Source organism: Balaenoptera ricei, chromosome 10, assembly GCF_028023285.1.
Source record: "Balaenoptera ricei isolate mBalRic1 chromosome 10, mBalRic1.hap2, whole genome shotgun sequence".
In the NCBI taxonomy this organism is placed as follows: Eukaryota; Metazoa; Chordata; class Mammalia; order Artiodactyla; family Balaenopteridae; genus Balaenoptera; species Balaenoptera ricei.
This window is the reverse complement of record NC_082648.1, coordinates 42864952-42880030: the sequence shown is the minus strand read 5'-3', so window position 1 is coordinate 42880030 and position 15079 is coordinate 42864952. Positions and strand designations below refer to the sequence as shown.

Here is a 15079-nt window from a genome sequence, read left to right as displayed (position 1 = left end):
TATTACTGAGAGAACAAATCATTTATAGACAGTAGGTGGCAGTTAGAAACAAAGAACTAGATATATACACAGCAACAAAAATAGTCCTTAAAGGGGGGAAGGGAGGCAGGGGTTGAGGGGGATAAGAAGCAGAACAAAGACTACAGCACACCATTTAGGTAAATTTAACAACACACACCAAAAAAAAACCTACTATGTATTTACAAAAATACATCAAACACATTAGAACAGTTAATTATGGGGGACTGAGAACAGAAGTGGAAAGTGGAGGCAAAAGAGAAATTAATTAATTCTAATTAATTCTGAAAGCTAAGAGAGAAAACTTGCACAGACCAGTGCTGATGGTGTGCCATGAACTGGGATACATGATTAACTCAATCCTCGCCACCTAAGGACTGAAAAATAAATTTGCCACATGTCATGTCAATGCTTCAAGACTTAAGGATCAAAGAAGGTACAAAGAACAAGAGCTTAAAAAAAAAAAAAAAAAAGGAAAGGAAACAAAGTGTAAGAAATTACATCTCAACAAGACTTCAGCATATGTTGAAACCAAACAACCAGCAGCTCCCAAACAAATGAACTGAATGAAAATTGGTGCACTGGTTTTCTGGTTCCATGAGTAAATAAAGCTATGCTTTATAACCTTAAAATTTTTAACAATTATTTTATACCTAATTTTATTAAAGTATTATAGGTTTCTTTGTGGCAGCTAAGTCAACTGAGATATTGATTTTACAAGGTAGTTAAAATGGATCTGGCGGTTCGTAAGAGTTACAATTATTCCCTTGGTACCAACATGACTAAGTATTTATTTGGCTTACATTTCATATTGTACTACAATCAGTCTGTCCCTACCCCACCCCCGGCCACCCAAAGGCCATAAAGTCATACTACTGAATTGTATTTAGGTGACAAATTAATCTGACCATAAAATAACCTGAGGATATTTTTAAAGAAAATTAACTCCATAACTTTCAATATAAATAGCATTGCTGGGACTTCTCTGGCAGTCCAGTGGCTAAGACTCCGCACTTCCACTGCAGGGGGCGAGTGTTCGGTCACCGGTCAGGGAACTAAGATCCTGCATGCTGCACAGTGCAGCATGCATGCATGAATGAATGAATAAGCAAACAAACAAACAGCACTGCTGAAAGGGATGGAAAAGCTATGCTTTTAAGCATTTGCTCCAACCCTATGTACAGAAGAGACCTAAATGCTAACTTCCTTCCTGTCCTTATTACCATCTATACTCCCTTACTATGCCCTATAGTCTTTTTATTCTAGAATCAGGTATAACCACTATTTAAGACCTGATCCAAAATCTGGAAGAACAGTTCATGACACTTTCCCTTCCTCTACCACCTCTTTTTGTTCAGAAGCTGGTACCCAGCAGTCAAGGTCAGTTGAGATAACTAAACAATTCACATGTCACTTTGGAAAGTGATTCCAAATATCTGAATTACGACACTATATTATTTATTTTCTTTCATTCAATCAAGAAGGACTTATCTCACAATACAGAGATAAAACTTGGTCGCTTACTAGTAGATTAAGAATCCCTCAAAGGGAAACAGACCAATAATTACAAAAGAGATTGAACAGTATTACGTTAGAATCACTTAATTTCTTCAGTTATATAATAAAACAAATATATATAGGGACTTCCCTGGAGGTCCAGTGATTAGAACTCCACGCTTCCCCTGCAGGGGGCACGGGTTTGATCCCTGGTCGGGGAACTAAGATCCTGCATGCCACGCAGCACAGTCAAAAAACAAACAAACAAAAACAAATATATATATACAAAAATTACTTTATAGACAACCTCTCAGGAATATCATTTCCATAAACCAAGGTACTCTGTCATCTTAGATGCAATGTGTTCATGGGTATGCTAATTTAACTTATTTACTCTGAAGAGTTCCACAGAAGCTACTGGTAGCTCTCTTTGAAAAACAGCAACAACAAAAACAGACAGACAGATGTGTAGCTCTCTTTAAACAAAAAAATTTAACTATGTAAAAGTCGCAACTGGAGATGTGTGGGGATGAAAAATAAAGGTCTGCATATGGAAGCATTAGAAAATGTCCACAGAAAATTCCCTGCCTTTTAATGAATCTGGAAATACAATGACAAACTGTAGAATACATAATATGAAAACACACTCAGACTTCGCTGATGGCGCAGTGGTTAAGAATCCACCTGCCAATGCAGGGGACACGGGTTCGAGCCCTGGTCCAGGAAGATCCCACATGCAGCGGAGCAACTAAGCCCGCGAGCCACAACCCCTGAAGCCCGCGCGCCTAGAGCCCTAGAGCCCGTGCTCCGCAACAAGAGAAGCCACCACAATGACAAGCCCCCGCACCACAACGAAGAGTAGCCCCCACTCGCCGCAACTAGAGAAAGCCCGCGTGCAGCAACGAAGACCCAACGCAGCCAAAAAGAAATAAATTTATATTAAAAAAACAAAACAAACAAACAAAAAACACACTCATCAGCCTTCTTTAAGAACCTGGAAACGTCTCCAATTCAAAATGATGGCCCCTAAGCATAGTTAATGAAGGACAATGAAAATAAAATCTCAAATATTCACCAATATTAATTCCCTTGGCTGAGTGGAGGAAGGAAAAGGATATGGGGTGTCTAACTTTTCATAAACAATCTATATTGAGTAAATAGGGGGGAAATGGCTGATGAATGAAATACAATTCAGCGCCAATCTAATTTGCACAGCAGTTAAAGGTATGTGCTCTTACATGGGTTGCTACTTCCTAAAAGTTTTATTCTATAGAATAAATTTAGGGAATACTGAGCCATAAAAATGTTGCAACAGTTTATTTGCCAGACACCTGCCTAACACTTTAATATGATACTGTTTTATGTGAATCTCAAACCACTGAATCTTTTAGAGATGGAATACCTGAGATTAAGAGATATTAGAATATAATAAGAAAGACAACTTTATTTTTAAATTTATTTTTTAAAATAGAAGTATAGTTGACTTACAATATTGTTAGTTTCAGGTATATAGCAACATGATTCCATTTTATATATTTTTTCAGATTGTTTTCCATTATAGGTTATTACAAGATATTGAATATAGTTCCCTGTGTTCCCTTGTTGCTTATCTATTTTTTATATATTAGTTTGTACCTATTAATCCCATATTCCTAATTTATCCCTCCTGCCATCTCCTCTTTAGTAACCATAAGTTTGTTTTCTATGTCTGTGAGTCTGTTTCTGTTGTGCATATAGATTCATTTGTATTATTTTTTAGATTCCATGTATAAGCGATATCATATAATATTTGCCTTTCTCTCTGACTTACTTCACTTAGCATGATATTCTCTAGGTCCATCCATGTTCCTGCAAATGGCAGAAAGACCGTTTACCCTTCGAGGGTAGGGAACAAGATTTTTTTTTAACTTTTTACCCAGTCTTACACTTTACACAGTGACAACTAGATTGAACTTGGTGTGCTGAATCTCATCCCTTCTACAAGAGCAAAGAATACATATTAGGATTCTTTGTACGCCATCCCCACCTCCATGGCCAAAACATCTAAGGTGACTTGCAAGATCTATGGATTAATAAAATAATATTTTTCTAAAGCACCAACTGCTGATTAGTCCAATTGTTAGGACAAAACTGGTATAATACCAAGAAAATATTTACCCTTCGACTTTTTAAACTTCATTATATCATCCTCTTCTTTTCTGTGAGGATTAACTTCTAAATTACAGGAGAGGAAAGAAAAGGTAAAATGAAATGTTATCCAAAAACCTAAAGGATTCACTCAGTGGGAGAATGGTTAGTAAGAAGTCTGTCCCTTTCTGGGGGGGGGGTGGGGGGGTGGGGGGTCACCTAATCACCTGTGTCGCAAATTTGGAACTAAATCAACTTTGATATATGATACTAGGTATGAAGAGAAATTACACATGAGTAGAAAGTGCCTTGACAGCATGCCCTCTTTGCCCTCAACTGTGCCTGGTGTCCCCCATTCTAGAGATCCTCTATTTCACCCTCTTTAGAAAATAAATCTGCAGTCTTCTGCTAGGATGAGGAATTCTCATGGCTGCATGGAGGGAGTATATGCGAGTCTTAACTTTTCTTAAACAAACTTTCAATGAACCTTTGTTTGTAACCTACTTTTACTCCCATCACCAGAGAGAACTGGTCGAGCCCATTCCTGAGCTTTTTGGATTTATACAGTCGCCTTGCTTCCCCATTGCCACTAAGGTTCAGCTTTCTTTTTTTTTTTTTTTTTCCTAACGTGTTTCCAGGGCATGCCTGTGTTGTTGTTGTTGTTTTAATTAATTAATTAATTAATTTATGGCTGTGTTGGGTCTTCGTTTCCGTGTGAGGGCTTTCTCTAGTTGCGGTGAGCGGGGGCCACTCTTCATCGCGGTGCGCGGGCCTCTCACTATCGCGGCCTCTCTTGTTGTGGAGCACAGGCTCCAGATGCGCAGGCTCAGTAGTTATGGTTCACGGGCCCAGTTGCTCCGCGGCATGTGGGATCTTCCCAGACCAGGGCTCGAACCCGTGTCCCCTGCACTGGCAGGCAGATTCTCAACCACTGCGCCACCAGGGAAGCCCCAAGGTTCAGCTTTCTTGCGTCTGCTCAGTCAGCTATCACTTATCCACTTGCTCTGCAAATTTCAGAACTTTGTTGCTGTTGTCTCTTCTGCACTTCTGTTTTACCCTTGTGAGGTAATGCTTAACTTTTTTTTCTTTTTTTTTAAAAATTAATTAATTAATTTTTTTGGCTGCTTTGGGTGTTCGTTGCTGCACGTGGGCTTTCTCTCTAGTTGCGGTGAGTGGGGGCTACTCTTCATTGCGGTGCGCGGGCTTCTCATTGCGGTGGCTTCTCTTGTTGCGGAGCACGGGCTCTAGGCATGTGGGTTTCAGTAGTTGTGGCGTGCGGGCTCAGTAGTTGTGGCTCGCGGGCTTTAGAGCACAGGCTTAGTAGTTGTGGTGCACGAGCTTAGCTGCTCCGCAGCATGTGGGATCTTCCCGGACCAGGGCTCAAACCCGTGTCCCCTGCACTGGCAGGCGGATTCTTAACCACTGCGCCACCAGGGAAGCCCAACTTTTTTTTTCTTTATTGACATTAATTGAAGTATGAGAAAGAATAGAGGTTGTTAGGCATATTAATTTGGCCATTTCTGACTGGAAGCTCTCTGAACTGTTGTTGAGATGCTCCTTGTTGGTAACAAACAAGTTCAGAAATACAGTGTTGCCAATTCCGTGACCTCAAGCAAACTACCCCACCTCTCAGGACCCCAATTTCCACATCTATAAAAAATGTCAGAACAGAGAATTCCTAAGGTTCCTTTCAATCCTAGGAGTGTAGGGTTCTCAGTGATACCCTTGGCAGAAGCACAGAAACTTTTAAATCACCTTGATATCCTCAGCCAGCACTGCTGTATCTGGAACTATTTAATTTTTTCTATTATTTGTGTTATCTCTAAGGGTAAAGGAGATTGATCAAAACAATGCAATCTCTAAAAGTTTTTGAACTAGATTGAGTTAATTTATTTAATAAAACCCTATAAATCTTGAAATTTGTGACAATTTACATTGGATTGTGCTGATGTTCACTGTTTTTTTTTCTTGTTTTGATGTGGACCATTTTTAAAGTCTTTACTGAATTTGTTACAATACTGCTTCTGTTTTATGTTTTGGCTTTTTGGCCCCGAGGCATGTGGGATCCTAGCTCCCCGACCAAGGATCGAACCTGAACCCCATGCATTAGAAGGCGAAGTCTTAACCACTGGACCTCCAGGTAAGTCCCAATGTTCACTCTTTACTATCTATAACACTATCATTTATGTACTTAGTTTTCCTTATTTTAAAAAGGAAACATGGTTAGTTAAACAAGGAAGTATGCCAATTATATGGCAGAGACGGAAGCTCAACCTTAGGAGGAACAACAAGAATGCTAGACTCTATTTACTAAGATTCACAAAGCTTATATAACTTAAATTCTTCCAGGGCTACGCTGGCCATGCATATAGATGTAGTCACAGTAATGGTAATAAATTTTCGCTGGCTTTTGCCCACCATGGGCTCCAGCAGATCCCTCAGGGAGTATCTCCCCCAGAGCAGCCCATAAGCCACAGTTCAGCAGGGGGCAGCCACCATCATGCATCTTTGCAGTGTCCTCTGCCTAGGGAGGCCCTGCAACTGCTGTGAGAACATCAGTGTCCCTACCAGGAATGGTATAACCAATGCTTCAGATCTACCAAGCTAAGAGGACAGAGCAGCGATGGCTTCCACCCAAAAGTGGAGATACCACCCAAGTCGCAGCCATGTCCCCCAGGGATCTACTAAGTCCCACTGTTGCACACACACCACACTCGGAAAGCACCTCCCGGACCTCTGCCTGAACCACGTGTAGAAAGCAAGACGAGCACAAAAATTACATACCATTTCAGAGCTTCCCAAACACTTTTGCTCCATCTATCTCATTTGCCTCTCAAAGTCCCGTAAAGTAGGAAGAGATTATTATCCCCATTTTATACACAAAGAACCAAGACTTAGCAATTCAGAAAGTCTCACAATGTGTATTATCATTTAGGATAATAAACTCAGCCTTCCTAATATGTTTGTTCTATTATTCATGTTTATTCTACATAACAAGTAAACACCTGTTTTCCTAGTGGCAAAACCTGCAAGGAGGAGGACATATCAATAGATGAGTAGTTAGTATAAAGATGAGAAGTCGATGAGAAGCTGAAGAGACATGAAGCAGGATAAAGTGATAGCTGACTGAGCAGACCCAAGAAAGCTGAATCCTAAGTGGCAATGGGGAAGCGGGGTAATTTACACTGTGAAAATCCAAAAGGCTCAGGAATGGGCTGGACCAGTTCCTTCTGGAAATGGGGGTGAAAGTAGGTTACAAATAGGAAGATTTGTTGAAAGTTTGTTTAAGAAAAGTTAGACTCGCAGATGTTCTCCCTTCCTCCATGCAGCCAAGAGAATGCCCTTTCCTCACCCTAGCAGAAGACTACAGATTTATTATCTAGAAGATAAAATAGAGCATCTTTAGAATGGGGGGAACCAGCACAGTTGAGGAGATGGACCCCATATTGAAAAAGTAAGAGGCATGTAGAGATGTCTTTCAGAGATGCACTCAGCCAAAGTGAAGGAGTAAACCCCAAGGTAAAGACATGGAACCCAGAAACCAGAGGATGCAACACAAAAAGCAAGTGCAATCCCGAGGTAGCTAGAGAAAGGTGATCCCCTCTACAGCTGTGCCACACAACCAGATCAACCCATCTACACCAGAGTGGGTCAGAAGACTCCAGGATGGACCTGTTCAAGAAGGTGAAACCGACAGAATACTTAATGTAAACGATCACATAAAGGGGAGACTCAGGCAACTGGGAGAGTTTGGAGACATATGAATGATAAATACATAGAAAATAAGCAAATTAAAAAATCGAACAAGTCCAAAGAAAACAAATTTAAGCAGGAAAGAAGAAATATTAATGGTGTACCACAATATTTAGTGTCAATAGCATTTACATAGTCATAATAATGTGAACATTTAATATCAACCTAACATTTAACCACAATTATGCTATATGGAGAGGAAGGTGGTACAGAAAATGTAGGTGGGTGCCTGAGATGGGAACTAATATATAACGCAAAAAAAAAAAAACCAAAACTGAAAATCAAAAAGAAGTAATGTCTGCATGTTACATAAAGGCATAAAAGTAAAACCTAAAAGAATCAGCTAAAAGCTCTAGGGAGAAAGAAAATGGGTGAATGGGATGAGCAGAAGACTCCTGTTTGTGGTGAAATCTTATAAAATTATTTAACTTTGAAATACGTGCATATAAAATTTCAATACAAATAAAATTTCAGTAAAAATTCAATTATAAAGGAAAAGAGAAATGAACCAAAGGCCTCTTTTAGGAGATTGTTTTAAAAGACTGTATATTGGCTGTCAGAATAACAATCCTATTTAGATAAAATGGACAGTGCTATCAGATATGTAATGCAGTCCTACCTGGCAACATTTCTGGCAATAATATTTCTCAAACTGACCTGCAATATACCTGCTGGCTCTTGCTAAACTGCTTAACTCATTTACTCAATAAATGAATGTTGAGTGCCTATACTAAGTGTGAGGCACTGTGCTACATGCTGGGGTACAAAGGTCAGCAAAACAGTCACAATCCCTGCCTTCATGATACTTCAGTATAGTAGGAGAGAGATTTAATCAAATGATCTCGCAAATAAAATGACAGTTTAAAAAACAGCTTAAGTGAAAGGGTACCAAGACTACTCAATGGAGAAAGGACAATCTCTTCAACAAATGGTGCCAGGAAAACTGGATATTTACATGGAAGTGAATGATGTTGGACTCTTACCTTACACCATCTGCAAAAACCAACCCCAAATAACTAAAGACCTAAACGTAAGACCTGAAACTATAAAACTCTTAGAAGAAAAACATAGGGGAGAAGCTTTACGACATTGGAATGGGGAATGATTTCTTGGATATAACACCAAAAGCCCAGGAAACAAAAGCAAAAGTAGACAAACGGGACTGCATCAAACTTAAAAACTTCCATGTATCAAAGGACACAATCAACAGAGTAACAAGGCAACCTACAGAACAGGAGAAAATATTTACAAATCTCCCTTTGCAACTACATGGATGAACCTTGAGGGCATTATGTTAAATGAAATAAGTCAGACAGAAACACAAATACTGCATGGTATTACTTATATGTGGAATTTTTTTAAAAAGTCAAACTCATAGAAACAGTAAAAAAGTGATTGCCAGGGGCTGTGGGCTAGAAAAAAAAAGAGGTGGTAAAAGGATAAAAACTTTCAGCTGTAAGATGAATAAGGTCTGAGGATCTAATGTAAAACCTGGTGACTGTATCTAGTAACACTCTACTGTATAACTAAAGTAGCTAAAAGAGAATTTAAATGTTCTCGTCAGAAAAAAATAATTAATTAATTAATTAAATTCATACATGCATATGTGAGGTGATAAGTGTGTTAAAATTAACCAGAGGGGGACTTCCCTGGTGGTGCAGTGGTTAAGAATCCACCTGCCAATGCAGGTGACATGGGTTCGAGCCCTGGGCCAGGAAGATCCCACATGCCGCGGAGCAACTAAGCCCGTGTGCCATAACTACAGAGCCTGTGCTCTAGAGCCCACGAGCCACAACTACTGAGGCCATGTGCCACAACTACTGAAGCTTGCACGCCTAGAACCCATGCTCCTCAACAAGAGAAACCACCGCAATGAGAAGACCGCGCACTGCAACAAAGAGTAGGCCCCACTTGCCGCAACTAGAGAACGCCCACGTGCAGCAACAAAGACCCAATGCAGCCATAAATAAATAAATAAGTAAGTAAATTTATTTATTTATTTAAAAAAAATTAACCAGAGGGGGAAATCCTTTCACAATGTGTATGCTTCCAAATTACTACAACGTATACTTTAAATATCCTACAATTTTATATGTCAATTATAACTCAATAAAGGTAAATTTTTTTTTTAAATAGAGGCCTGATGTCACTTCTCTAATTATTAAATTTATTTATTTATTTATTTATGGCTGTGTTGGGTCTTCATTTCTGTGCGAGGGCTTTCTCTAGTTGTGGCAAGCAGGGGCCACTCTTCATCGCGGTGCGCGGGCCTCTCACCATCGCGGCCTCTCCTGCTGCAGAGCACAGGCTCCAGACGCGCAGGCTCAGTAATGTGGCTCACGGGCCCAGTTGCTCCGAGGCATGTGGGATCTTCCCAGACCAGGGCTTGAACCCGTGTCCCCTGCACTGGCAGGCAGATTCTCAACCACTGCGCCACCAGGGAAGCCCCAAGATAAAATTTTTAAAGTATTTACAAATCACAGATCTGATAAGGAGTTAATATCCAGACTATATAAAGGACTCCCACAACTCAACAATTAAAAAAGCAAATAACCTGATCAAAAAATGAGCAAAGGACTTGATTAGACATTTCTCTAAAGATGATATATAAATGGCCAACAAGGATATGAAAACAGGCTCAGCATCACTAATTATCAGGAAAATGCAAATCAAAAACACAGTGACTTCAAAAACACACCACTATAAAATAAACAACAAGGATTTACTGTATAGCATAAGGAACTATATCTGATATCTTGTAATAACCTATAACAGAAAAGAATCTGAAAAAGAATATATATATATATATAACTGAATCACTTTCCTATACACCTGAAGCTAACACAATATTTAAATCAACTACAGTTCAATTAAAAACAACCACACAGTGACTTATCACCTCACACGCATCAGGATGGCTACTATCAAAAACAAACAAAACAGAAAATAAGTGCTGGCAATGATGCAGAGAAATTGGAATTCTTGTGCACTGTTCATGGGAGTGTAAAATAGTGTGACTGCTATGAAAAACAGCATGGCGATTACTCAAAAAATTACACATAGAACTACCATATGATACAACAATCCTACTTCTGGGTATATATGCAGAAGAACTGAAAGCAGGGTCTCGAAGAAGAGATATGTGCACTCCCATGTTGACTGCAGCATTATTCACAATAGCCAAGATGTGGAAGCAACCTAAATGTCCACTGATGAATGAATAAAGTGTGATATATGTGTGTGTGTGTGTGTGTGTGTGTGTGTGTGTGTGTGTATAAAATGGAGTATCATTCAGCCTTAAAAAGGAAGGAAATTGTGACACATACTAAAACATGGATGAACCCTGAGGACATTATGTTAAGTGAAAGAAGCCTGTCACAAAAAGACAAATATTGTATGATTTTACTTATATGAGGTACCTAGTCAAACCCATAGAAACAGGAAGTAGCATGGTCGTTACCAGAGGCTGGTAACCAGGAGCCAGTAACCAGGAGGAGGGGGAAAAGGGGGAGTTGTTTCATGGGTACAGAGTTTCAGATTTGCAAGATGAAAAAGTTCCGGTGATCCGTTTCACAACAGTGGAATATACCTAACACTACTGAAATGTACGCTTAAAAATGGTTAGGATGATAAATTTTATGAGACGTGTTTTTTACCACAATTAAGGAGAAAAAAAAGCTTAGGTGAGAAACAAGGAAACAAGTGGTTAACAGGAAACATGAGTGGAAGAGAGGCCTAATGAATAGCATATGAATCAATTCAATGTAAACATTTATGGCTGCTTACAAGGCACTGCCCTAGGTTCTCTGGAGGTGACAAAGATGAGTGGGACTGCCCTAATAACTGACAATCTCTGGGGAAGACTTACTGGGCTCTGAACCATAACACCAAGCAGTATATGGTAAACTCTAGACTGTAAGTGTAAAAGTGCTGTACTGGAATAGAGAAGATAGAATTTGATTCCTAAAATGAAGATAGAAAAAACACCTGCATAAAAATGCAAAGAGATATATCATGTGTCAGGCAATGTTTCAATGCAGGAGAGAGAAGATGCCAACACTGCCCACAATGAGCTTATAGTCCATAGTTCATAGTCTAACGGAAGAGGCGGATAAGTAACACACAAAACAGTGTGGGAAATGCTACAAGAGGGTTGAGAAAAGGAACTAAGAGGTGGCATATGAAAGGCACCTAGAACCCAGCCCTGGGAGTGAGTGATAAGGGAAGGAGTCACCTGAACTGTGACATAAAAGATAACACTGGCAAGAAAAGTGAATTGTGTAAAAGAAAAGAGATGTAAAATACACAACTTGTTACAGGACCCACAAATGTTACTACAGGACTAGGGAAGCAGGCAGGCAGGGGGCAGGAACTGATTCTAAAGAAATAAAGAAAAGATACAGTGTTTAAGACTATGCAATGCACATGGTGTATAAAGTTGAAAAAACAGGAAGAGCCTAAATGTCCAAGAATGGGGGATGGGTTAAATATATTATGTTAAAGCATACTATGAAACAGCATGCAATTATTAAAAATGATTCTGACTGAGCTCTGCCCACCAGAGCAACAGCCAGCTCTACCCACTACCAGTCCCTCCCATCAGGAAACTTGCACAAACCTCTTAGATAGCCTCATCCACCAGAGGGCAGAGAGCAGAAGCAAGAAGAACTACAATCCTGCAGCCTGTGGAACAAAAACCACATTCAAAGAAAGATAGACAAGATGAAAAGGCAGAGGGCTATGTCCCAGATGAAGGAACAAGATAAAACCCCAGAAAAACAACTAAGTGAAGTGGAGATAGGCAACCTTCCAGAAAAAGAATTCAGAATAATGATAGTGAAGATGATCCAGGACCTTGGAAAAAGAATGGAGGCAAAGATCGAGAAGATGCAAGAAATGTTTAACAAAGACCTAGAAGAATTAAAGAACAAACAAACAGGGATGAATAATACAATAACTGAAATGAAAAATACACCAGAAGGAATCAATAGCAGAATAACTGAGGCAGAAGAACGGATAAGGGACCTGGAAGACAGAATGGTGGAATTCACTGCTGCGGAACAGAATGAAGAAAAAAGAATGCAAAGAAATGAAGACAGCCTAAGAGACCCCTGGGACAACATTAAATGCAACAACATTCGCATTATAGGGGTCCCAGAAGGAGAAGAGAGAGAGAAAGGACCCGAGAAAATATCTGAAGAGATTATAGTCAAAAACTTCCCTAACGTCGGAAAGGAAATAGCCACCCAAGTCCAGGAAGCGCAGAGAGTCCCATACAGGATAAAGCCAAGGAGAAACACGCCGAGACACATGGTAATCAAATTGGCAAAAATTAAAGACAAAGAAAAATTACTGAAAGCAGCAAGGGAAAAATGACAAATAACATACAAGGGAACTCCCATAAGGTTAACAGCTGATTTCTCAGCAGAAACTCTACAAGCCAGAAGGGAGTGGCATGATATATTTAAAGTGATGAAAGGAAAGAACCTACAACCAAGATTACTCTACCCGGCAAGGATCTCATGCAGATTCGATGGAGAAATCAAAAGCTTTACAGACAAGCAAAAGCTAAGAGAATTCAGCACCAACAAACCAGCTCTACAACAAATGCTAAAGGAACTTCTCAAAGTGGGAAACACAAGAGAAGAAAAGGACCTACAAAAACAAACCCAAAACAATTAAGAAAATGATAATAGGAACATACATATCGATAGTTACCTTAAACGTGAATGGATTAAATGCTCCAACCAAAAGACACAGGCTTGCTGAATGGATACAAAAACAAGACCCATGTATATGCTGTCTACAAGAGACCCTCTTCAGACCTAGGGACACATACAGACTGAAAGTGAGGGGATGGAAAAAGATATTCCATGCAAATGGAAATCAAAAGAAAGCTGGAGTAGCAATATTCATATCAGATAAAATAGACTTTAAAATAAAAAATGTTACAAGAGACAAGGAAGGACACTACATAATGATCAAGGGATCAATCCAAGAAGAAGATTTAACAATTATAAATATATATGCACCCAACACAGGAGCATCACAATACATAAGGCAACTGCTAACAGCTATAAAAGAGGAAATGGACAGTAACACAATAATAGTAGGGGACTTTAACACCTCACTTACACCAATGGACAGATCATCCAAAATGAAAATTAATATGGAAATACAAGCTTTAAATGACACAATAGACCAGATAGATTTAATTGATATTTATAGGACATTCCACCCCAAAACAGCAGATGACACTTTCTTCTCAAGTGCGCACGGAACATTCTCCAGAATAGATCACATCTTGGGTCACAAATCAAGCCTCAGTAAATTTAAGAAAACTGAAATCATATCAAGCATCTTTTCTGACCACAACACTATGAGATTAGAAATCAATTACAGGGAAGAAAACGTAAAAAACACAAACACATGGAGGCTGAACAATACGTTACTAAATAACCAAGAGGTCACTAAAGAAATCAAAGAGGAAATCAAAAACTACCTAGAGACAAATGACAATGAAAACACGACGATCCAAAACCTATGGGATGCAGCAAAAGCAGTTCTAAGAGGGAAGTTTATAGCAATACAATCCTACCTCAAGAAACAGGAAAAATCTCTAACAATATAACCTTACACTTAAAGGAACTAGAGAAAGAAGAACAAACAAAACCCAAAGTTAGCAGAAGGAAAGAAATCATAAAGATGAGAGCAGAAATAAATGAAATAGGAACAAAGAAAACAATAGCAAAGATCAATAAAACTAAAAGCTGGTTCTTTGAGAAGATAAACAAAATTGATAAACCATTAGCCAGACTCATCAAGAAAAAGAGGGAGAGGACTCAAATCAATAAAATTAAAAATGAAATAGGAGAAGTTACAACAGACACTGCAGAAATACAAAGCATCCTAAGAGACTACTACAAGCAACTCTATGCCAATAAAATGGACAACCTGGAAGAAATGGAAAAATTCTTACAAAGGTATAACCTTCCAAGACTGAACCAGGAAGAAATAGAAAATAGGAACAGATCAATCACAAGTAATGAAATTGAAACTGTGATTAAAAATCTTACAACAAACAAAAGTCCAGGACCAGATGGCTTCACAGGTGAATTCTATCAAACATTTAGAGAAGAGCTAACACCCATCCTTCTCAAACTCTTCCAAAAAATTGCAGAGGAAGGAACACTCCCAAACTCATTCTATGAGGCCACCATCACCCTGATACCAAAACCAGACAGAGATACTACAAAAAAGAAAATTACAGACCAGTATCACTGATGAATATAGATGCAAAAATCCTCAACAAAATACTAGCAAAGAGAATCCAACAACACATTAAAAGGATCATACACCATGATCAAGTGGGATTTATCCCAGGGATGCAAGGATTCTTCAATATAAGCAATCCAATCAATGTGATACACCGTATTAACAAACTGAAGAATAAAAACCATATGATCATCTCAATAGATGCAGAAAAAGCTTTTGACAAAATTCAACACCCATTTATGATAAAAACTCTCCAGAAAATGGGCACAGAAGGAACCTACCTCAACATAATAAAGGCCATATACGACAAACGCACAGCAAACATCATTCTCAATGGTGAAAAACTGAAAGCATTTCCTCTAAGATCAGGAACGAGACAAGGATGTCCATTCTCACCACTATTATTCAA

The 15079-nt window shown here is 39.0% G+C and overlaps 1 protein-coding gene and 1 pseudogene across 2 annotated transcripts in view; both read right to left on the bottom strand.

Annotated features, from left to right (window-relative positions):
- Nucleotides 1-15079, bottom strand: part of DIP2B (disco interacting protein 2 homolog B) — a 235055-nt gene that overhangs the window by 174563 nt on the left and 45413 nt on the right. The window lies entirely within an intron of this gene.
- LOC132372787 (small ribosomal subunit protein uS5-like) overlaps nt 1-15079 on the bottom strand; it is a 55111-nt pseudogene that overhangs the window by 16293 nt on the left and 23739 nt on the right.